Source organism: Pelodiscus sinensis, chromosome 1, assembly GCF_052426305.1.
Source record: "Pelodiscus sinensis isolate ZL-2025 chromosome 1, ASM5242630v1, whole genome shotgun sequence".
Taxonomy (NCBI): domain Eukaryota; kingdom Metazoa; phylum Chordata; order Testudines; family Trionychidae; genus Pelodiscus; species Pelodiscus sinensis.
Window position 1 is genome coordinate 239,274,290 of NC_143052.1, and position 25,734 is coordinate 239,300,023.

Below are 25,734 nucleotides of genomic sequence, written 5' to 3' on the forward strand. Positions count from 1 at the left end.
CAGCACTTTTTTGGAAGAGGAAATGCAAATGGAGAACTCATTTGCAAATCCTGTGCTCTCATTTGTATATTCTCTTCTGATCCTTTTTGCGGAAGAGGTTTTTGTGATAAAAAGCCCTATTTAGATGTGGCCATTTGTCAGAAAAACCTCGTTTTGTGCAAGATCCTATAAACCTCATTTTTTGAGGAATAAGAGATCTTGTGCAAAACGGGGTTTTTCTGACAAATGGCCCCATCTACACATGGCTTTTTATCGCAAAAACCACTTCCAGAAAAAGGATTGGAAGAGAATATGCAAATGAGAATGCAGGATTTGCAAATGAGCGCTCTATTTGCATTTCCTCTTCTGAAAAACTGCGGCAGTGTAGACATAGACTAAGACAGGAAATGACATCATAATTGTGCCTCACATAGCCTCCTCCACAACTCAACACCTGGAAACACAACTGGAGAACAAAGACTATGAACTGGGAAGAGTGGTGCCAGGGTGGGAAAGAGGGAAAAGTCACAGCTCATGTAGTGAAGATCTGTGTGACCTATGTGCACCATCAGGGTGAGACACTGCTTGATTCAAATCCTGTTTATTGTAGAATCCAGATTGCAAATTGTTTTTTATTTCTTAAGTAACCAATTCTGATCTCAGTGCTTGCTACTTATAATGACTTAAAACCTATCTTTCTGTAGTTAATAGATTTGTAGTTTTATATTTTACTTAAAACAGAGTATTTTGGTTGAAGTATTTGGGAATCGCAGCTCCACTTACCAAGGCCCATGCATGACCTTGCCACATCAAGAGAGGGCTGGACTTGGTAATGAATTTGCGCTGGCCAGGCTTCTGATGAGGACAACATGGTACAGTTCTAGGGTGCAAGTCTGGGGAGCTAGGAGGAATTGGCTGGAGCCTCTCTATTGGTTCATGAATGGTTGTGACAGCATTCATGTAACTCTGTTGGATGTGTCCCTGTCTGTGGATGCCTGAGTAAGTGCAGTGCCTGTCGGAGATTTGTAGCTTTACACAGAATCACTGTGAGATAGGAACACACAGGTTGGTGGGACAGAGGTCTCAGCAGTCTCACAGTCCAAGTTGTGCGCAGCTGATCTCATCACCCCCTTCCCATAAGACAGTTGCTTGTTCTTTCATGAAGATGGTGCTCGCAGAAAGCAGCAGTAATTTGTTCCTGGTTTGCTGTATAGGGAAAGGGTATACATCATAAGGAGAGTCAGTTGCCTAAAGCCCAGATGCAGACCTCATCATAGTCTCATTGAAGAAAGCAGGGACACACATCCTTGAGTACTTGCAGGATTGGGAACTTAGACCATTTTCTGTCATTTATCTCTTTTTAATTTTGTTCCCTGAATCCGAAAATGTTATTGCTCACTAGTGACAGTGCCAACTTGCATGTTTCAAACTTCAGCCATGCCTGTTGCCTTGTTCAAAAAGTGTGCTTACAACTTTCTAACAATGTGAAGAATTTATTTCTTCCATTTCCCCAAATCCTGTCCAGGCTAAAGGGCTTTGCCTCAAATTTTAACAAAAGTCTTGAGACAGAGACTATGCAAACAAAAATCTCCTCCCCAAAAGTGAACATTTCTGAAAGTCGTGGGCTTGTCAACAGAGAGTTTATAAGTAAGTAGTTTTGCAACTTTAGAAAAATGTAACTTTCCACCCTCCTTACGTCTTTTTAATTTGTGGTCTCTGATCCTGCACGTTCCTGTGTGTGAGAGAACCCCACTTCTTATATTGAGGACCATCCAGTCAATGGGAGCAGTTCACAAGACAGAGGCTTTAGGCTGCAAACTATGAAGTAGCGACTGTCTTTGTACAACAGGCTGCATAATGGGGTACCACTCTTGTTTGAGGTTCTGAGTAGTATGGCAGCAATGTAACTATGAAAGAGAAGGTAACCAATATTACATTGATAAACAGAACATGTATTCTATTCTGGGGACCCTTTGCATCACTAAACTGTTCATCATCTATCTCCGCTTTCTTGCCTCAAATAATTAATCCAGAGTATTATCATTAGGAGAAACTTTACTGAAGTCAATATGATTCATGCTAGATTTAACTGCTTAATTACTTGCTTCTAAATTAAGTCCTTTACCTGTTTCCTTCTGGGCAGAGATCTATATTCCTAGGTACCAGCAAAATGTCCCATACTAGCAGTGCATTGAACTATTCTACTATAAAAACAACAAGGAGTCTGGTGGCACTTTGAAGACTAACAAATTTATGAGGGCATTAGAATATGAGCTTTTGTGAGCTACATCTCACTTCCTCAGATGCTGAAGAGAAAGAGTACTACGTTTTTGTATTGCACCAATCACCCTACTATTTGCTATGAAAATAGGTCGATGAGCTGTTACAATATGTCTATACTCCAGAGATTGACCCTCCAGAGGTCGATCTTCTAGCATTCGATTTAACAGATTTAGTGTAGACCCCTGGCAGCCCCTACCAGCATCCTGCGTGTGCTCCCATTGGCCTCCTGCTGTATGGATGGGGATTTAAGGTATGTTAACTCCAACTATACAATTAATGTAGCTGGAGTTGCGTATCTTAGGTTGACCTTCCTGTCTTGTGTAGATCAGGCCTTTGAGCCCTGAGGATCTTTTCATTCTTCCACAGACAGCCCATTCCTCAGGTTTTAAGCCAGACAGTGCTCCTTTTCTAAGGTTTGTCCCCCATCTGGTACTGAGTGAGAACTGTATGGCTACGTCTAGACTGGCCCCTTCTTCGGAAGAGGCATGCTAATTTCTAACTTTGGAATAGGGAAATCCGCGGGGGATTTAAATATCCCTCGCGGGATTTAAATAAACATGGCCGCTGCTTTTTTTCCGGCTTGGGGAAAAGCCAGAAAAGAGCGTCCAGACTGGCGCGATCCTCTGAAATAAAGCCCTTTTCCGGAGGATCTCTTATTCCTACCTGAAGTAGCCTATGTGGTTTTGTCTGGTGTCAGCTGGGGGATGGAATTTTGCAAATCATGATGCCCCACCCCCTGCTAGCGTGACCTCGCATGTGCAACACGATCTTGCACGTATCGTGAGTCCAAGGTCATTCCAGTGGGGGTGAGCCCATGCTGTTTCTGGAAATATTGAAATGTCCAGAATTCTGGGGTTGGGTGAATGGTCACCCTTATTCAACCTCCCGCAGGGTTCCATGACCTACCCAGCATCCTTCTAACTGACGAGTGCTGGTCTCACTGTGAAGTCCTTTCAAAACCTCCCTAACTAGGCTTAATTGATTACGTTTCTTAAGGAAGTCTTCCACGGGTCTTCTGTATTTTACCCTTCCCACCCAGGTAATGTCCATTGATACCATTCTCACAACAAGTCATTCATCAGGGGTCTTACTGCTAGGAGAGGGGCATGTTTCTTGATAGCCTGCTCAGTCCCTACCAACCCAGGGAGTGAGGCTGGTCTAGAGGATCCAACTCTACTCTCTCATGCCAACACAGGCACAGATCACTAGCTACAGCCTCAGGGATCACTTCTGAGCATGATTTTTTAATGAGCAACCTCATTGTGGGTTGCACGGTCTGACAGGAAAGAAATCATAATCCCCGCTCCAAGCAATTTACAAACTAAGGGCTAGATTGTGGCTGTAAGCCATCTCCGCCAGCCAGGGGACAGTGCGGAGGCGGTTGCTCCTGAAGACACACTGACTGCATCAAGCAGGAGGCCTGTGGGAGAACAAACAGCAGCAGCTGCTACACTCTTTTATAGCAGAAATCACACACTCCACACCCAGCTTTTTGGTGGCTCAGCTCTGCAACCAGTGGGGAATGGAGCACCATTGTGAGTTCTCAAACATTGTGAATGCACAGATTGCCCTGTGCCTGAACTTGCAGAGGATCAAGGATGGAAAGGCTCCTCGCATACTCTCCTGTATCTGGGCAGGGCTAGATCAAATTGAACCAGCTGATGGAGGTGGTTCCAGGAGCTGCACTGTCACATGGTGGCAAAATAGGCCTACTTGCAGAGTTTCAAGGAACGTTATTGTTATTTGATTTTCAAGACAGCATGGAAGAGCCAAACTGTTGCAAGATACATGTGCCACATCCCAACAGGCTACAACATCTAGTCAAGGCAGAAGTTTTGTTACTTCTTGGGCCCCAGGCTGGCTATTGTGCCAGTGCTGAAGAGAGATGGCACCATGTGGACATGTGAAGATTTCAAAATAAATACGAGTGGATGAAAGTTATCCTTTTCCACATAGTTGCTCAATTTTCCTAGCCCCTCCATGCAACTCCAAACAATGTTGTAATTTTCTGTCCAGCTTTGGTAAATCGGAAATCAGTGCAGAATATTCACTTCTTCACCCTGAACACTGTTCCTTTACCTGGGTGTCAAACGTTTGGTGAAACTGATCTATGCAAGTTTGCTTGCAGAATTTACTACAGTACAGGGATGCAGGGAAGGCATTTTTATATCCCCATTATATTTTATATTACCATTTTTCTTTTGGGTTAAACCTGTGACTAGCCTTGTTTCAGAGGGCTATGAACAGTATTCCACATAACATGCAAAAATACAGTGGCAAGGCACCCACATAACATTCAAAGATCTGGGGGGGAAAAGAAGTTGAGTGAACATGTGAAGATGCATCATTTGTAGTCAGTGGTGCTTACTTACAGTAGCTAAAAATCAGCACATTGATCTGTCCAGCTACAGAGTACACTGTTCAGAAGCTGTTCAGCCATTCTGGCCTGCGAGAATAGCTAATAATCCACTATGGACCTCAGTTTGGATATCAGGAGTATACACTTTATTGAGTCAGCCCTATATCAAACTTGCAGCAGAAAGTTTGTTTCCAGTAAGAGAAACTCCTCATTAGTACACCCAGCCATTTCCTTATCAGTCATTTTCTGCAGAATTTAAGCTCCTACCCTTCTAGTCTTTGTGCTTGTGAAGAAAACCTTCCAGGTTTGAACTGCTAGTGTATTATCCTCCAGACTCAGGAGAGAGACACTTTGCTGAGAAAGAGAAAGCTAGAAATGGGGCAGTAGGGAAAACTTGCTTTTGGCAAGAGAAGGTATTTTAGAAGGTGAGGAGCGAGTTCAGATTTGCAGAAAATCGTAGTAGAGGAAAAAAGAATTATTAACTAGGGAAGTAATGTGGGGAGGTAGTCTGGGGAACCAATACCAGAAAACGGGAAGGAAATGCATTCTGAGGAGATTAGTTTATAAAGATAGGATGGGATCAGGAAGGTCCTAAAATGAATGGAGACACGCTGTCAGAAATGGGAGCATTCTTATATTGAAAGGAAGAAAAAAAATCATCCCATACCAGGTGAAAGCAAACCGTGACCTTGTTTAATTCAACCAAGAAAGACATTTAAAAATCCTATCCCAATGAGAGGCAGGGGCTCTGACTTTAATAATGCAATGCAGACTTTATTAGAGACCAGACAGAGTAAACCTGGAAGAATCATAGGCTCATGGGGCTTGCCTATATGCTAGAGTTGTGTGAAGGTAACAGTACTGGTCTAGTGAAAGCATACAAACCTCTTGTGTGGATGCAGTTATACCAGTACAAAGGGGTCTTATATTGGTGTTGCATATTCCAATTTCCATACAGGAATAAGCTACACACTTACAAAGACACCTTTATACTGGGCATAACTGTGTCTGCATTAGGGGCTTGTACAAATTTAACTATTTTGGTAAGAAAAAACCCACATACTTAACCAACATAAACTGCTACAAAATATAGTATTTAGATCTTTTACTGGGGTTTTTTCCTGAGAAAGCCCACATTCTCCAGCCATTATCCCATTCCTATAACACTTAGTCATGCAACTCTAAGCGTGGATGCAAGTTGATAAAACCCATTCTCAAATCTCATTACAAATGTCATAACAGCATTCTGACAAGTACCAAAGGGGTAGCCATGTTAGTCCATATCTGCAAAAATAACAACGTGTCCAGTGGCACCTTAAAGACTAACAGGTTTATTTGGACAGAAGCTTTTGTGGGCAAAGACCCACTTTGTCAGTTTCATCTGATGAGGCACGTTTTTACCCACAAAAGCTTCTGCTTAAATAAATCTTTTAGGGCTCATATAGACTACATGGAACAGTCAAACTTCATTTTTTGAGGAAGAATGGCTTTTCGACAAAGGGGGAGGGTTTGCCAAAAAAGCCGCGTCTAAACTACTTTCATGGAAGAAGATATGCATGGAATTTGCACATCCTCTTTCAACTGTTCCGCATAGTCTAGATGAGCCCTTAGTCTTTAAGGTGCCACAAGAATCCTTGTTATAACAGCATTCTGCCTGTCTGGGTTGTCTTCTCAGCCTGCTCAGAAAAGACAGGAAATTACATTTCCTTTGAGGACATCAGAGTACAGGCAGTCCCCGACTTATGTCGGATCCGCAGTTACGAACGGGACTTTTCTCGCCCCGGAGGACTGGAGCGACGGGATGCCCAGATGCGCCGCGGTCCACCGCCCCCGTCCTCCGGGGTGAGAAAAGCTGCTCCCCGTCTCCTTGGTCTGCAGGGAGACGGGGAGCAAAGCCTTGGAGCACGCCCGCAGTGGGACAGCCCGGGCGCGCTTGAGCTGTCCCCCTGCGGGCGTGCTCCACGGCTTTGCTCCCCGTCTCCCGACCAGCAGACCAGGGAGATGGGGAGCAAAGCCTTGGAGCACACCCGCAGTGGGACAGCCGCGGCGCGCCTGGACTGTCCCGCTGCCTGCTTGCTCTGCGGCTTTGCTCCGCATCTCCCAGGTCAGCAGACAAGGGAGATGGAGCAAAGCCGTGGAGGACTTGGGCGGTCCCGCCACCCCCGTCTCCCTGGTCTGCTGGGGGGGGTGCAGCTAGTGCCCCCCCCAGCAGACCAGGCTTTTCTTGCCTACCCCTGGGGTAGAGCAGCTGGGGGCTGCCGGGTTGGTCCCGCAGCTCCACTCCGGACCAACCCGGCAGCACCCCAGCTGCTCTGCCCCAGACGTCCTGATTCAGCCGCTGCTGGTCAGTTTCAGCAGCAGCTGAATCAGGACGCCTGGGGCAGAGCAGCTGGGGTGCTGCTGGGTTGCTCCAGTAGAGCCGAGGAGCCACGCTACTGGAGCAACCCAGCAGCACCCCAGCTGCTCTGCCCCAGGCGTCCCCAAGTCAGCCGCTGCTGAAACTGACCAGCGGCTGACTACAGGAAGCCCGAGGCAGAGTGGCTCTGCCCCAGGCTTCCTGGAATCAGCCGCTGATCAGTTTCAGCAGCAGCTGACTTGGGGACGCCTGGGTTTCTTAAGTTGAATCTGTATGTAAGTCAGAACTGGCGTCCAGATTCAGCCGCGGTTGAAACTGATCAGTTTCAGCAGCGGCTGACGCCAGTTCCGACTTACATACAGATTCAACTTAAGAACAAACCTACAGTCCCTATCTTGTACGTAACCCGGGGACTGCCTGTAATAATAATGGTAATACAATATGCGACAGATATGCAACCACATACAGTAACTCGAGAACCATATTGTATTATATTTATGACTGTTCTGTCTCTCACAGTAGTCTAGGGTTTGTATTTTACTTGATGGGTGACAGGCCAGCACATCCAGGAAGTGTGTTTGTGTGTGGGGGGGGAGGGGCGGGAAGGGTGGTGATTACTGCTTCAAGCCCTGGGATTGTAAACAGCTCCAGAGACGTACCACCTCTGGCATGATTTGCACATACTAGCTCAAACAGATACTAGAAGCCAAGGAGATAGACAAAGAGCTTTTGATATAAAAGGGTCAGCTAAAACTGAGAGAGAGGCCTTTGATTTGGATTCAGTGAATGGACCTGACCTTTGTTTTCAAGGGAGGGTCTAACTGTACTGAAAGTGTTGGAATGACTTGAACTTGCTAGGGTTACCAAGGGGACCGACTGGCAGCTTTTGGTACATGTAGTATGCATCAAGATCTTTTTATTGTGTCTTAGGTTTACTCTTTTGTCCTTAAATAAATGTGTTCTACCTTGGAAGAGCTGTTTGAATCACTGGTAAATCACTGTCCTTGTCCTTGGAAGGAAACTGGATGTTTGTCAGATTGCTTGATATAGTCATAGTAAAGTGCAAAAGGACTCCAGCCTAAAAGCCCAGTCAGAAGGAAGTGAACTATGAGTCCCTGCCCAGAGAGAGAGAAACAGCACTGAGGGGCATTCCTGCAGCAGACCATTGGGGGCCAGAGGTTTACATGTGCAGTTACCTGAAATTAGCATTGTGCATCATATAATTCTGGAAATTAGTACAAATCATTTAAAACCAAACATTAATGGCATTCAACTTGTGTGTTCGTTATCTGGTAAGCAGGTAAGAAGACACTGCATATTGATAGCTTGAATTGTCTTCTTCAGTTGCTTTTCCAATAGTATATTACCAAGGAGGATTTTTCTGCTTTTCTTTCAGAAGAGGCTTTCCCAACATTTGGCCCGTCTACACAGGGCCAAATGTCAGGAAAAAAAACCTCTTTCGGAACATCCCTTCTTCCTTGTAGAACAAGGTTTACAGGGATGCTAAAAAACCACGTCTGCTTTTCTGACATTTTTTTCGGAAAAGCAGACACATTCCTTGCACGCAGCAGAGCTTTTCCGGAATACCTCTGGTATCCCGGAAAAGCTCTGCAGTGTAGACATAGCCTTAGACACTGGTGGTGGTATCCTCTATAGGCACAGAAGCAGTGCACAAAATGGTGACCTGGCTGGAGGGCCAAGTTACCAAAGGAAAGATTATTGTAAAGTGACTCATGAGCAGCAAGGGGGAATTTGATGCCACGAGAGTGATGTTCCCTGACAGATATAAAGAGACATGCTAATGGTGAGTGGGGATCCTATTACTGAAACATTTGTCTGACAACAATGATTTTTCTTGCAACTTTGCCAAAAATGTCCCTGCTAACTTCATCAGACACAATAATATATTGTCAAGTAATGAGTTTCCTAAAAAGTGCCAAACTCCATGTTATGCCTTGTGAAAGCTGCTAAGCAAGTGGCACTTTTATGTAGAGAGTACAGCAATTAGTGCAAAGAAGTCAAGTACAAGAAGTACTTGTCAAAGATCCAAAATACACAGGAAGATAGGTCAAGACTTATGCTGTCTGCAGACACAGTGGGTATGTGGGGGAGGAACAGGCAGGGTCATGTACCCCCCCTCCAATTTCTTGCTTGACTTGTGCTAAGCAAGCTCAATAACCCCGTTGAATCTGACTGCCCTCACTTTGCCCACCCCAAACTATTGGTAGGCATGGGCCATCTATTTTCTAGCCATGTTCCCTTTTCTTTAAGTATAGATTCCCCCTTTCCCCCCCGCCCTGCTTGGGAAACAGAGTTGAGGAGAGATAAAGGGGGACTTAGATTATGCCACAGAATGATCACTCTTACCATTCAGGTAATCCTCTCTGGTCTCATTAAGCCATCTTTAGAACCACATTTTGCCAGTATTGTGGTCTAGAGTCTTGGCAGGAAATAAAAAGGTGATGATCATACCTCAAGGTGAGAACTTCACTGTGTGTAAATCAGTGTAGCTCCTCATTGAAGTGGGCTAAGCAATGTTTTAGTTTGCTGGCTTTTCTGGGACAAACCCTGCACACATTTCAGATCAACCCAAAATCAAAATACAGAATTGCTGGTAAATCAAAAAAATCAGAAATCTCTGTGTTTCAGGTCAAACAAAGGACGTGTTTTCTTCAATCCCAAATGAATCCCATCATTTTTATGTTGGAGCCATTCATAGGACAGGGGTGGTGGTGCAGGGATTTGAAGCCAGGCCTCTCATACCCCATATGAATGCCCTAACCATCCAACTAGCGTTTTATAGCAGATTTCTGTCTCCCGCTGGAGCTGTTCCATGCTGTATTAAATATTCAGTGGGACATGTGAGTGCCTCTAGTTTGGTGGATAGGGCACTTAGGAGTGGGGGATGCTCAGGCCCTGTTCCAGGGTGGCGTTTTGAATGAGGGGCTCCCACTTCCAATCTGATTGTCTTAAGCACTGGTCTATTCAGTGTGGCTACGTCTGGACTGCAAGCCTCTTTCAAAAGAGACTTTTTCAAAAGAATCTTTTGAAAAAGCCTCTTTCGAAAGAGAGTGTCTAGACTACAAGCAGATTTTTTGAAAGAGCGAACCGCTTTTTCGAAAAATAGTCTAGACGCTCTCTTTTGAAAAAGCACAGTTTGCATTCAAGAGCACCATTTTTCGAAAGAGTACTTTCGAAAGAAGGCTTTATTCCTTGTAAAATGAGGTTTACCATGATCAAAAAAACTGCCACGTTCTTTCGATTTACTTTCGAAAGAATGCTGCTGCAGTCTAGATGCAGGTGAAGTTTTTTTGAAACTGCTTTTTTCAAAAAAAACCCTGTAGTCTAGACACACCCTATAAGAATAGCCATGCCAGCAGAATTCTTTGAATGGTAACTAAGTTGCCTTTTGACTGTAGAACCTCGTTTCCTCCCACCCCCACTTTCCTTCCCAGAGGCTGGATATGTTGAAATGAACCATTTTGACCTGTCTGTTTTTCTACCCCTTCAGCTGTAACATTTTGCTGAATGTGACATATTCTCAGCGCTTTGGTCATTCCATAGCTGCACTTGTCAGTTACACTATATGGCTAAAACATGTCACCCATCTCCATTTCCATTGGCTTTGCTGTATTTGTACAAGTTTAGGATCTGGTCCCAGATTTTCAGTATAACAAAGGCTGTTGCTGCTCTGACAAAATGAAGACCATGTCATGGTTATAAAGAAAACTATAAGACAGAGAGTGTTAGGCTCAGTTCCACAATACAGAGCTGGATAAACTCCTAGGCTGTGTCTAGACTGCATCCCTTTTCCGTAAAAGGGATGCAAATTAGACACATCGCAATTGCAAATGAAGCGGGAATTTAAATCCCCCCGCTTCATTTGCATAAGCATGGCTGCCGCTTTTTTCTGGCTCGGAGCTTTGCCGGAAAAAAGTGCCAGTCTAGACGCGGATCTTTCGGAAAATAAAGCCTTTTCCGAAAGATCCCTTATTTCTCTTAGAATGTTATTACTTGTTTTATGAATGTGCATAAGCTGCTTTTCAGAGGAACATTTCCCAGCCATTTACATTTAAACAACAATATTGTGGATAAAGAACCAGATCAGATTAAGGAGCTTAAGTGCATGCAAAATCTTAGCATGTAAATTATCATCTTTTAAAACATAGAAACTGTCAAAAAGTCTAGTAGAGTTTAACATCTTTAATTTTAAAATATGATTGAAATTAGTTGAAAAGTTTTAGAAGGAAAATTGCTCCGGAACTGTGGCCATGAATGGTGAGTTTCGGTGGAGGGTGTAATAAAATAGCTGAGATATAAATCCTTGAAAAGTGGTGTTTACAATAAGCACAGTAACTCAGATTTAACTATGTGGTCATAAACAGAATTCTATACCACAGAATGGGTTCCTCTGTTTCATAACTCTTAGTAAATCTTGGTTTAGTCTTGAGTAAATGGTCATGCTTATAGTCATGTGCTTATTTAGCACTAGATTTACAACTTGGTTAAATTGTTTGAATAAAACAGTATGCTCAGTATGGTTGGTTAGTTTTGCAGGCAGTATAAGTCTTGGGTGGAGTTTCTGCAGCTGGCTAAGAATTTATCCTAAATACTAATGGCTCTGTTGCACTAGTCTGTGACATCTTAAAATTACTTCTGTTTATCTAGATGTCTATAAAATGCACCTTTTCAGTGTTAGGCATTTGTAGCTGTATGGAGAGTAATAATCACTATAAATGTAAAGAGTCACTTCTCAGTAAGGGGTGGTGGTGGCGGAGTGGGGTAAAGGGCACAAAGAAGAGGAAGAAAAACATACTAAATGTGCTCTTGCTTTGGGGTAAAACTATCAAAGTGAATAATTAGAGGAAAATCTGGTCTTATAGTAAGTACAGGAACTAACTGGGGTCAGGAGTCAGGATGGTTGGGTTTTATGCCTAACATTACGATGAGCTTTCACACACTTCAGCACAGTCACTTACTATCTGCAGTATTGCAAAACCTGAGTATTCAAAACTCTTTAGTCAGGCCCAAAAAACCCCTGTGGTTTTTGAGTTGTCTCAAGGCATGGCTTTTCCCTGGCTTCCAAACACTTCTTGCCATATATAGTCTCCTCAAAGGCTTATTCTCTTAATGCAAGCAAGTAAATCAACAAAACAGAATTTTAACTCATTCCTCTCTGTCTTCAGGACCATCTGTCCCCGGAGTCTCTGACACTCCTGTGCCTACTTGCCTCCCAGCTCTATTCAGCTCTGCTCACTTCCTGGAGCAGTAGTCCCGGGGTACTTTGCCCCAGAGAAACACCAGGAGGAGTTAGCTCTAGTCAACCATGGTTTCCCTTCCCCCAGCCACAGCCTGTTCCACTCACCCTCTTCCTTTTCCTGCCTGGTCTAGGTGTAACACACACTCTGTAACTGGCTGGATTGGGCACTTGCTCTGACTCAGGGGCTCTGGGCCCTGTTCTACTGTGACATCGTGTCTTATTTGTCTCTGGTTTTTGATCTTTGGGGGATTATTTGAGTCACTTTCAAGTCCTTTTTCTCAACTACTCCAAAGCCTATTCATTTATTCCTTATCAATCGAATAAGATTACAGGGGTTTTCCGGTTTGGCAATTTGAAGCCTAGCATGGCTGAATCGGGGTGCAACTACACAGCAGGGCTTAACTCAAAATAAACTACACAAATTGAATTAATGTCAATTGCATAGCTTATTTCAAAATAGCTTTTTTCGAAATTGGGAGTGTCTACACAGCACTTATTTTGAAATAGAGCACTCTTCCTCCAACTTCCCTTACTCCTCATACAGTGAGGGTTACAGGAATTGGAGTAAGAAGTTCTCCAGTATTTTGACACTATTTCGAATTAACTACCTGGGGTACGGCAACACTGGTTGTTTTTTTCTTGGAAGAGGTATGCAAATAGCACTCGCATTTGCATACCTTCTTCCGTTTTACAAGGAAGCAGGGGACTTTCGAAAGAGGGGATTTCTGACATTTGGCCCCATGTAGACAGGGCCAAATGGTGGAAAAGGCTCTTCCAGGGGGAAAAAAATGGAAGAAGGTATGCAAATGTGTTATTTGCATATCTCTTCCAAAAAAAAAAAAAAAAGACAGTGTAGACTTACCCCTGCTGTGTAGATGTGGGCTAAGTTATTTCGAATTAATGTTGCAGTGTAGACATACCCAGGGTAAAGTAATGACAACAGGAACAAGTATGGTTGAGAGCATCACTAAGTTGAACCATCACTGAGATTCATGGTCTGTTATCCAATTGTTAAGTTCATACCCATTTCCTCTGTTTTCACACTCCATGGATTATACCCATTTGACAACAGGAACTTTCAGCTAGTTTTTGAACACAGTCTAGATTTTCATGGGGCGCTTGACCTGACGCTTTCAGGAAAAGACACCTACCAGATACCCTAAGCTTTTCAGGAAAGTTGAAAGTTGACAATAGTGCCTCTGTGTTCCTATGGTTTCCTATTTGTCATATGAGGATAATACTTCACTTACTGCATATGCCTCCTCTTGGTTTTCAAAGGGTTGTTTCATATTTGCAGCACTTGGAGTTGGTCATCTGAAAGAGAGTGCACCAGTGTGATGCACAAAATATTATAGTTCCTAGTCTTGACGCCTCCTCAAGTGTTGGCCACTATAACTAGTCACTATCTTATCTCTGCAGCCCGTCAGCTGTGTTATAGAACTACTCTGTAAATGAGATCTCTCTACGTGTAAATAGTTACTGGATACGGTGCCAGTAGATGGCTATACTATACTAAATACTTTTGAGTGCTCTGGTTTTTATAGGATCATTAAAAGCTTGTGTATGCGTGCTGCAAATGGCTTAACTCTCGCTCCCTGCTTACAATCTGGGGCCTGTTTCTTCGCTCATTTACAGTGGCATGTATCAGAAATAACTCCATAGAGCTCAGCTGAGTTGCACTAGTGTGAAAAGATGATCAGGCCCAATGCTAGCTGTAGATAGACAAGGAAATTATGAAAAGCCGTCCAGACTATCAAGACTAACTTGCAATGGAAACACTTTTTCATGATACTAGTTTTCTGGACTAATATTTAGCATTCAGTATATTTGAAATACTGCCCAATTTAACTGACTGCACAGGAACAATTCATACTTGGTCTTTACAAAAACTTGATTACATAGGCCCTGATCTTCATCTCACTTAAAGCATTTTTCTGGGGTAAGAGATTAGAATCAGGTCCAATGTGCCAATTAATTCTATGGTGGCTTTATAATGAAGAACAACATTGTTTGAAGCGGGGGAGAGATAGAAGAATGGTTCCCTAGCGTGCTCTTCTCCAATAGCAAAGGAACTACAGACATGGTGGAAAGTAATTGTAAACCATGCACCTGGTGGCTGTGGTTCACTGTCCCATGTAGTGGCACTTAGAGTACTTACAGTGAGAGATAAGAATGAGTGAGCTCTACAGCCTACACTGAGTGCTAACTGGTTTTATAGCTCAAGCTATAGAGGCCCCTCCGCTAAGTTCCAAAGGTCCCAGTTTGAATCCACTACTGGTAGTTACACAAGGTTTTAACATCTCTTGAATCTTTCCTAAAGTGCTTTGCTATACTACAGGAGCTCACCTCTGACCCATACCAGTGATCTGAATCTTTGAACCACTTTCCATTACTCCTCCAAATCTGAGTTCCTTAATCCCTTCCTTTCCTGAAAGGGGTAATCTGCCCCCTGCAAGACAGATTTGTGCAATACTAAAGAGTTGAAGAGAGAAACTGTGAAAACTTTTGCCTCTTAGCTAGAGGTTAATTCTGAAGTCCACAAGTTGCCTCAGGGTACGTCTACACTGCAGGGTTTTTCCAGGATACCAAAGGTAACCTGCAAAAACTACGCTGCGTCCAAGGAACGAGTTTGATCCTCCGCTTCTTTTTGCAGAAGTGCAAATTTGCTCTTTTGGAAGCCCTGTGTTCCTCATTCCATGAGGAAGAAGGGATCTTCTGAAAGAGGGGGATTTTCCAAAATTTGGCCCAGTGTAGTTGGAAAAGCCTCTTCCGAAAAAAAAATCTGAAAAAGGTATGCAAAATGTGTAGCTTTTTCCTAAAAAAATGCTGTAGTGTAGTGTAGACCTAGCCTCAGAGTTGGGGAAAAGGAGATGCAACAAAGGGCTGAGTGCAATTTCACATACACTGGTTGAGCTCAGGAATAAATCTACTAAAGTAAATGGTACAGTGGTGTAAGAGGAGTATTGCTGAGATCAAAACCAGGCTGTGCTTAGTGTATTGTTAATTGACTGTCTCTGCCACAACAAAGTTGTGGAGATAACTGATCCTGAAATCAGATTACTCTTCCTGAAGTACTTAGGGTCAGCTAGTAAACATTGTACAAGGCAGCTGGAACCCATGAGATGCAAGCAATAACATAGCCATTAAGGTATTTAGACCATTTACAAGTTACGGCAGGCTACTTAACCCCTTCCAGGCCTTACTAAAATGTGCAAATATGATCACTGGCGTACCATAATATGATATCACACAGACTCTCAAACTTCTTGAGCTCATGGATGCTTTCCTGCTTGCCACAAATGTAATCCTCAATCTTGTAAGAAGAGCTACACAGGTCAGTCCTTTTCCCCACAAATCTAGAGCCCCCTTGAAATCGGTGTGTATGGCCTGTTTGTGTGTGGCTGGTTGCAAAATTGTGGTAGAGCTGAGAAAATAATTGATTTTTCTTTTTGGTTAGCCCTAAAAATTCCCCCTTCCCAAAATAATTTGGTTCATTTTTGAACCAAAACTGCCTGGTGTTGGAATGTCAACTGTGGGTAAAGTGATAGCAGAAGTTTTGAAGGAGATCAAAGATTTCGCTAATGGCAGCAAGCACAAAAAATATGCCTGAAGCAATTGCTGGCTTTGAGAGAATGGGTTTCCAAATTGTACTGGGGTCACTGATTAACTCAAAGCCTCTCTTCAGGGAGCAAATGAGTACATAAACCACAAAGGGTACTACACCATTGTTATGACAGCCCTTGTTCATCACAGAGGTGCTGTCATAATTAGGAGTGCTGACCAGCACCTGGTGACTAAGGTGTTACAGGTGCCTAGCAAGGTATCAAGTGGTTCAGCCAATAACAATGCAGGTAGGAATTTCAAACTGGAAAAGAGAGGTTTTTATCTTCTCTTCTTTGTTTGAGATTCAGAGTAGTTTCTCCCAGCTATCGAGGGAGATGCTTCTCTCTCCAAGAACAGCCTTCTTAAAATGTGTAAGTAGGGAAAAATTTAGATAGCCGGTCAGGGTTTATTGTTTTCCTTGTTTGGGGATTTGGAAATAATGTCTGAGCTTGCTAACTATTTTTTTCCCCTCTTTTGTAACTAAGCTTTCAGCCCAGGGGCTTTCTTTGAGTATCTATATCAATGGTGGCTCCTTCCATCTAGCCAGTTTACTATGCTTGCAACTGTAGTTTTGTTTTGATAATAAAAGTTTGTTTCTTTTTTCTAAGTAACCAGTATTGGTTGATTTTTGTGTCCTGGAAGATCTGTCTGTGTGTATCTGCATGCATCTGACTGAGGGGTCAACCACCAGAGACTTCAGCTTGTTTTTCTCTTTTCTTTTTCAAGCTCGTTTGGGGAAAAAGAGGTTGGGGTATACCTGGGGTTGGTTTCAAGTGTCTACCCCTATTTGTTTGTTTCATTTTGGGGTTGAAAGCACTTGATGGTGGCAGCAGACTCCCCAAAATCTGTGTATTAGGATTCTTGGGGGAAGTTTTTGTATCAGAGCCTGTAGAGACAAGGTTTTAGAGTGGTCTTGTGGTCCCCCAACTTCTGCATTTGTCATGCCAGAGTGGGGAACAGCCTTGACAGATGCCAACATGGGCTGCACTGGAAAGGTTTATGATGGCAGACTGGGATAATATTCCCACCAAGTGACATGATCATATAGGGAGTTACTGTTCCCACTGTTGTGGGGGACTCTACTGACCCCCTTTTACCTTTGCTTATGAAACCACATCCTGGTCTCAGAAGGTCAAGCAAAAACGTTTACATTTTCACTTCAGCAGGGGTAGAATGGTGGCTGAACATGCACTTGGCAGACTGGAATCCCACTGGTGCTACTTATAGAATCATTTGGATTCCAGTTTCTGCATTAGATTTCCAGAAAGCCTTTGACCTTTGAAAAAGGTCCCTCACCAATGGCTCTTGTGTAAATTAAATTGTCATGGGATAAGAGGGAAGATCCTTTCATGGACTGAAAACTGGTTAAAAGACAGGAAACAAAGGGTATGAATAAATGGTAAATTTTCAGAATGGTAACTAGTGGTATTCCCCAATGGTCAGTCCTAGGACCAATCCTATTCAACTTATTCATAAATGATCTAGAGAAAGGGGTAAGCAGTGAGGTGGCAAAGTTTGTGGACAATACTAAACTGTTCAAGATAGTCAAGACAAAAGCAGATTGTGAAGAACTTAAAAAAGATCTCACCAAACTGAGTGATTGGGCAACAAAACGGCAAATGAAAGTTAATGTGAATAAGTGTAAAGTAATGCACATTGGAAAAAATAACCTCAACTATACATACAATATGATGGGGGCTAATTTAGCTAAAACTAATCAGGAAAGAGATCTTGAAGTTATCGTGGATAGTTCTCTGAAAACATCCACGCAGCGTGCAGCGGCAGTCAAAAAAGCAAATAGGATGTTAGGAATTATTAAAAAAGGGATAGAAAATAAGATGCACAATATCTTACTGCCCCTATATAAAACTACAGTATGCCTACATCTTGAATACTGCGTACAGATGTGGTCTCCTCACCTCAAAAAAGATATTTTGACATTGAAAAGGTTCAAAAAAGAGGAACTAAAATGATTAAGGGTTTGGAACGGGTTCTATATGAGGAGAGGCTAAAGAGACTGGGACTTTTCAGTTTGGAAAAGAGGAGACTGAGGGGAGATATGATAGAGGTATATAAAATCATGAGTGGTGTGGAGAGGGTGAATAAAGAAAAGTTATTTACTTGTTCCCATAATATAAGAACTAGAGGACACCAAGGCTATGTCTAGACTGCAGGCTTCTTTCGAAAGAGGCTCTTTCGAAAGCATCTTTCGAAAGAGCCTCTTTCGAAAGATCGCGTCTAGACTGCAGGCGGATCTTTCGAAAGAGAAATCCTCTTTTTCGAAAGAGAGCACCCAGTGAGTCTGGATGCTCTCTTTCGAAGACGGCCTCTTTACATTGAAGAACGCCTTCTTTCGAAAGATGAACTTTCGAAAGAAGGCGTTCTTCCTCGTAAATTGAGGTTTACCGCCATCGAAAGAAAAGCCGCGTTCTTTCGAAATAATTTCGAAAGAACGCGGCTTGAGTCTGGACGCAGGGGAAGTTTTTTCGGGAAAAGGCTACTTTTCCCGAAAAAAACCCTGAGTCTGGACACGGCCCAAATGAAATTAATGGGGAGCAGGTTTAAAACTAATAAAAGAAAGTTCTTCTTCACACAGTGCATAGTCAACCTGTGGAACTCCTTGCCAGAGGAGGCTGTGAAGGCTAGGACTATAACAGAGTTTAAAAAAGAGCTAGATAAATTAATGGAGATTAGGTCCATAAAAGGCTATTAGCCAGGGGGTAAGTAATGGTTTACCTGGCCTCTGTTTGCCAAAGGCTAGAGATGGATGGCAGAAGACAAATCGCTTGATCATTGTCTTCAGTCCACCCCCTGTGGAGCACCTGGCATTGGCCACTGTCAGCAGACAGGATACTGGGCTAGATGGACCCAGTATGGCCATTCTTATGTTCTTAGCAGAGCACACCAAGCCACAATCTTTGTGAAGTCAAAGATGAGCCACTTGCCCCTAAATGCACCTACGACAGCAATGGATTGTTGAATCAGAAAATGTACCAGTCATAACTTGAGCAGGATGCACCTTGCCAACAGAAATCAAGCGTGTCCTGTGCTACCTACCATGTAATGGACTTGCATGGGCCAAAGGAAGAAGGACAACAGTATATTTATGAATGCTTTTGTACAATAAAGGAGATAATACTGTGGTGTAACACACAGGGAAATGGGGGGCTAGGATGAGGCCTTTTCCTGTCACCATATTGTGTGGCCTAAGTCCTTTGTCTGCAGTCATATTAGGAGAGCAGCAGCCATATCCCAAGAAGCAGAAAGTCACATCCTCATATTCCATCTAAACCGGTGGTTCTCAAAGTGTGCTCTACAAACCACTAGTGATCTAGGGCCATCTTGCAAGTAGGCTGCAGGCTCAGGGCTCACCCTGTCCCTGAAGTGGAGAATCTGGGCTGGTGCCCCAGCCCCATACTCCCTACCCCCGTGAGGTTGGAGCATCAGCACCAACTTCCCGCTGCAGGGGTGGGGTGATCCTTGCTGGCTGGATCCAGCTTGCAGGGGGAGGAAGTGGCTCTGTGTGCTGCCATTTCCCCTATCCCGTGGCTGGGGGAGCAGCAGTTCAGAAAACCGCTCAGCTGGAGGCTTTTCCCGCTGCTCCCATTGGCCGTAATCAGGGGTGGATGAGAGTGCTGCAGGGCCTGGGCAGCGCCGTGGGGCCCTGGGCAGCAAAATTTTGTGGGCCCTCCCCTTTGACACAGTGCATGCGCTGTGGTGCCAAGGCGCATGCGCGGGGCCTCGGGAAGCGCGGTGCCTGGGGCAGCCGCCCTGCTCACCCTGCCCTAAATCCGCCACTGGCCGTAATCATGACCATTGGGAGCAGTGGGGGAGGGGGCGGGGAATAGAGCATAGGAGCTGTGGGAGACACAGAGCTAGGTAAGTGCTTCCCATCTCCCTCATGCCCAGACTCCATACTCCCATCCTCCTCACACACACCACTTCCATTGAAACCCTGCACACCCAGTCCGCTCCTGTATACTCCCTCCCTCCCAGGTCTCCCACCTCCAGCCTGCTCTTACACCCTCCCTCTCTCCCAGATCCCCCACTCCCAGCCTGTTCCTGCATCCAACCTCCTGGCCATGGGTGGTTGGCTGGTGGGCTGTGGAAAGATCAGCATTGAGTGGGATAGGCTGTGGACCAAAACGTTTGAGAACCACTGGTGTAGACACAATGTCTGTGTACGTAGTGGGACCCACCAGAGCCATTTTGCTCTTGGCGAAGCTATAGGCTTCTCTCTGACTGTAGTTTAATGGCACCACATTGAAATATGGATACAATGTTCAGCATCTATGTGGAAATTAAATTGCAATAGGCAGTTCCCCACCCCCCTTTCCAATTACTTCAGTTAATGGTGATTTCAGCACAATAAAGCCATGTTAAGTAAAATAGAGAAATGACTTGAATTGCAGTTGGATCTGATGCCTGAATCGTCCAAATTACTTCCTTGAATTTATCTTTTGATTAGAGAATTATTTTCCCCTGCCCTTGCCAAAGAACGTTGTATTCCTCATTCCAATTAAAAAAGAAACTTGACTCTAAGAAAAAGTTAAGTGAATAATTTGGTAGAGAGATTCCACTTCATCATGGAGCCATGTTGTCCCACATGTAGCCATTTAAAACACTACTGCTAAGACTGTTTTCTTGCTTCAGCCATATCAACAGACCCTGCTTCTACACCACATTAACCACAGGCTACTTGTCTTCACTTTTAAGCCATTCATGGCTTATCCCCACCCTACCTGTCATCTCTTATACACTAGCAAGATACCAACTTTCACCTGTGCTCCACCACACAGCCAGTCTTGGCTTGCTCATTTGTAAAACATTGTGCTTTCTTCCATGCAACTCCCTTATACATGGGAGGAGCCCCCAGATAAGTCTCCACAAAGTCACCATATTGCCCTTTTAAACATTCTTCCTAAAAGTGTCTTTACTGCAATACTTACAAAGCACTCAACAACAATTAGTCTGCTGCCATGCAGCGCTTCTCATGCTGTTCATGATCCCATTGTTACCTCATGGTCCCCTGTCAATTTGTTGCATTCAGCTGTTCTTCCTCACCTTATACTTAGATTGTAAGTGCTTCTCCACAGGAGCCATCTGTTCTGTTTGTACAGGGACTAGAACAATGGGGTATGGCTCATGACTTGGGGTCCTAGGCACTGCTGCTATACAAATCACAAATAATATCTCCCCAACTTGAGGATCAGTCATTTGAGTTTCCCACTTGTTTTTTTACAGTACTTGTTCCGGCAGGAATGAAGATCCACTTGCCTAAAAACAAGAACATCTGTTAGGGTATGGAGCAATTCTCTGACTGAGCTTCACTGCGTGAGATTTAGTGTTGTGTAAATAGTCGCAGACATTTCAGTATGGGATTACAGAAGTTATGAGGTCAACAAGATTAATCGTCAACATTTTATTAATGCACTTTTTCCATGCTTATAGGTTTTTGACATGTGGGTAGACAAGTGTATTATCACAGTAATCAGCAAAAGAAAAAGGCAGTCATGTTCCCAGTTTTGTGCAGCCTTTGATGAGTGTATTGCTTATTACAGCATGTGCTTCTGTTGTGAGGCCATTTGTTGACTACACAAACCCTAACTCATTACTGTGCTTTGTAAGGTACAGCCACGGTCCATGCTGTGCACTCTATTACAAGGTGGACCTAAACACCGTGGCAACGCTTCTGGATTCTGCAGCACCCTGTTACAAACTCTGTAGCAGCTTCAGATAAATTTTTTAAAAAGGTTGTATTATTCAGCTGTAGGTACTCAGTGAAGGAGGGCTCTGTATTTCTTCAGGGATATGCAAATAAGATGAATGTTTCTGTCAATGTGACTAATAGCGAAGCACTAAGTGTTCACATTTAATTTGTCATCCCTAGGTTACAGAAGTAAAGCCCAGATGTCCCGTTTTCATTGGTTGTCCCAGTTTCCTAAGAACATTGGGCAGCAGGAGTGACTTGGTTTTCCATTGCATCAGACAAAACTTTTGGTATTTTTCTCACTGGGAAACGGTTGCTTGTGATCTGTGGCTACCCTGATACAGAGTATTTTCTGTCTCTCTTTTACTCTCGGGACATAGGGGATGTGTTTCATGCCAACACTATTCAAAACCAGAGTTTGTCAGGAAACAGCTTGGCAGCAGCAGACCTGAGAGTGCTCTAGTCAGTGCAAAACCCCTGCTCTGTTCTCTTGTGGAGATGATGGGCAGGATGGGGACTTGATGGGATGGTCCCTCTGTCCTTTGCTCCCCTTCTCTCTACAGCCAGTGATACAGGGAGGAGGGAAGTGATGGACGGAAGGGCTCAGATTGAGGAGTCAGGGCGTAACCTGTCTTTGATCTGCTCTGCTGCTCCAGGGGGAGCTTTTCTGACTTAGGCTGAGCAGATGAAAGGGAGGAAAGAGAGTGTGGAGCATGTGAGTATTTACATTTTTTTTAAAGAGCCATAAAAAGTGTTCTGATTTTTGTTTTTGACAATATCAAAATGATACAGTTCCTTCTTCTCTGAGGGTATGTCTACACTAGCCCCCTAGTTCGAACTAGGATGGCTAATGTAGCCATTCGAACTTGCAAATGAAGCCCGGGATTTAAATATCCCAGGTTTCATTTGCATGTTCCTTGGCAGGCGCCATTTTTAAATCCCCTTAGTTCTAACTGACAGCCCACGGCTACACGCGGCAGTCAGAAGTTAATCTGAACTAAGTCCTTAGTTTGGATTAACTGTTACTCCTCCTGCAATGAGGACACAGGGTCATCTCAACTGTGCCAAACTCACACTTCACTCAACTGAGGTGGGAGTGGGAGAAGGGTAAAGTTTGTGGGGAGAAGAAAGTGACTACGCTCCATTTCCCCTATTCCAGTCTTGTGCCTGAGGTATGATGTCAGTGAATAAAGCATAAATAAATGATGTCAGGTATAAAGCATCATACTGCTTTAAAGTATGATGTCAGTGAACTCACTCTCAACCCCCCGCCCCCATCACATCCTCTACAAGAAACAAAGCAGGCTAGAGGTTGTGGAGCTTTCAAAACGCTTTATATTCTCCAAGGCTACGTCTACACTGGCATGAATTTCCGAAAATGCTTTTAACGGAAAGGTTTTCCGTTAAAAGCATTTTCGGAAAAGCGCGTCTAGATTGGCAGGATGCTTTTCCGCAAAAGCACTTTTTATAGAAAAGCGTCCGTGGCCAATCTAGATGCGGTTTTCTGCAAAAAAGCCCCGATTGCCTTTTTCACGATTGGGGCTTTTTTGCGGAAAACAGTACTGTGCTGTCTACATTGGCCCTTTTGTGCAAAAGTCTTTCGGAAAAAGACTTTTGCCCGAACGGGAGCAGCATAGTTTTTCCAGAAAAGCACTGATGATTTTACATGAGATCGTCAGTGCTTTTCCAGAAATTCAAGTGGCCAGTGTAGACAGCTGGCAAGTTTTTCCACAAAAGCAGATGATTTTGCGGAAAAACTTGCCAGTCTAGTCACAGCCCAAGGGTTCCTCATCTGCCCCTTTAGGGCAGCATTATAGCCCATTTCCACTACTGAAATACTGTGAAAGAAGCCTAAAATGCAGCCAAGTTTTTGCTTGTTTTTATATCTTTTTAAATTGTTATCAATGAATGCCTAGATGCCGGAGCACAATTCTGTATCAATAGGGGAACTCTGTTGGCCAATTCCTCAGCCACAAAAATGGCAGAATACTCGGTTCCTTGGTTTTAGCTGCACTGTTAGTTCACAGTAGATACTAGCAAACCTGTAGCACCTAACATTGCTCATTCAGATGTGCCATCGCTGTGGTCCTCACCACTGCTGTGTCTGTATCCTAGGCAGCAAGTTACACTCCACTCCAAGTTTTCCTATACTAGGGTGAGGGCACTTTTCAATTGTAAAGAGGCAGAATAGTGCAGTCCTTGAACTTCAGTCAAACACGATCAATAGCTACACAGGAGCTTTGAACAGAGATATCAACCAGAAATATGTGCACTGCATCAAAACCCTGAACTTGCATAATGGGGGAGCAAAGGGGCAGGGATCAGCTGATGCAATTATGACTGAAGTAGGGTGAAGTATACAAGGAGTGAGAAAACTGGCTGAGGGAAGGGATGGGAACAGGTGAGTCACATCCAAAGTAACAGAAGGCTGAGGGACTGAGGCAGAGTGAGAAGCAGAGGAAGATAAGGTTGGATAATGGGGTGCTGGGAGGCAGAAAAATGTAGAAATCCACCCCTTCCCCCAGCTCGGATCTCTTCCCCACTCCACTTTATTCCCACAATAGATGTACCAGAGGCTACATCTACCTTACAGCCTATGTCAGCATAATTTATATGGTTCAGGGGGTTGAATAATTCACCCCCCGAGCAACATACGTTACACCAACGTAAGTGCTTGTGTGCATATAGTGCTACACTTGCAGGAGAGCATCTCCTGAAACATCACTTCTGCTATTTGTGGAGGTGGTTCTATTACGCCGACAGGAATGCTCTCTCCCCATGCATACTCCTCAGATGTGCCACAACTGCATAGCTACAGTGCCGTATGTGTATAGACATGGCCCAAGTATTTCAAGATGAATGTGTTCCCATGCAGACACCCAGCCAATTTTACAATTGGTTAACTAAGTCTATTGACATTTTATCCACTTGTTTTGTAGCCCATGAATGACTAAGCTGTGCTTGTCAAGTTGCCTGGTGCTCTAACCGTAGTAATCAAAGCCTATTCAGCATCTCATCAGGACTGGTATTTTAATGCATCTATTAAAAACAAAACCAGAAGAAATTTTTAAATAGCAAATATCTGAGTCAAGATTTTTGGTCTCCGTGTTCTTTATTCGAGAGCAAACATGACAGTGTCCATGTCACAGGCCAAAAATATAGCCTACCAAAATTCTCTGATGTCTCTATTTTGAGCGCTAAGAAGATGGGAGGGCCAAGTGTGAATTAAGCAATGAAACTTTGAACTGGATCTTGAAAAAACATGGGCTTTTCCATTTCATAACAAGCTAAGCACTCTTGGAAGCATTCCAGGCTTCTTGTAGATTTTTCTATCTTACCTACTAGAACTATGAAAGAACCAGAATTTCCCTTTCACAGAAAAAACTTGCATTGCTACATTTCAATGTTCCAAACAGAAATAGTCAGGAAATGCCTCGATACCTGATTTGCATGAAGCATTTACTTAGAATTGACATATTCCCATAGAATGTGTCAATTCTGTCAAAGAACAAGCACTTTCTGATGGAAAACCTGTGCCAAACCAAACATGAGCATGTTATTTTGTGTCTATGTGACATTAATCTGTGTCAGCCTGAACTGGTATAATACTTTATCTGAGTCGTAGTTCAGGTATTTCATGCCAATCCTCCTTCTTGGGCCAGACTCCTTCCTTGAACTACATCTCCCATGGTGCACTGTTGTCTCTTTTCTGGCTGAACTGCTTCAGGTCCTCTTGGGAGTCCATGACATGGGCAGGATGTAAGAAAGAGAGGGTACGTCTACACTACAGCGCTAGTTCGAACTAACTTAGTTCGAATTAGTTAATTCGAACTAAGCTAATTCGAACTAACGCGTCTAGAACTAAAAACTAGTTCGAATTAGCGTTTTGCTAATTCGAACTAGCAAGTCCACATTGAGTGGACCCTGAACAGGGCTTAAGGATGGCCGGAAGCAGTGCTGGCAGGGCATCAGAGGAGGACTTAGAGCGTGGAGATGCTGTCTCAGGCTAGCCGAGGGCTGCGCTTAAAGGGTCCCGACCCCCATCCCGGACAGACAGTTCTAAGGGGTGCCCCGCTTGCAAAGCAGTCCTGGCTTGGATTGCCCGGAGTACCCACACTGGGCACATCACACCACTCGGCCATCAGCCCAGCTGCACTTGCCGCAGGCTGCCATCTGGGGAGAGG

General features: G+C 43.9%; 1 protein-coding gene and 1 long non-coding RNA gene across 2 annotated transcripts in view; one reads left to right on the plus strand and one right to left on the minus strand.

Moving 5' to 3' along the window:
* Positions 1–25,734, minus strand: part of ST6GAL2 (ST6 beta-galactoside alpha-2,6-sialyltransferase 2) — a 316,318-nt gene that overhangs the window by 127,801 nt on the left and 162,783 nt on the right. The window lies entirely within an intron of this gene.
* Positions 421–21,868, plus strand: LOC142827047 (uncharacterized). The gene is made up of 3 exons (XR_012901418.2): positions 421–552; positions 21,085–21,141; positions 21,731–21,868. It is a non-coding gene; the product is annotated as an uncharacterized LOC142827047 (long non-coding RNA).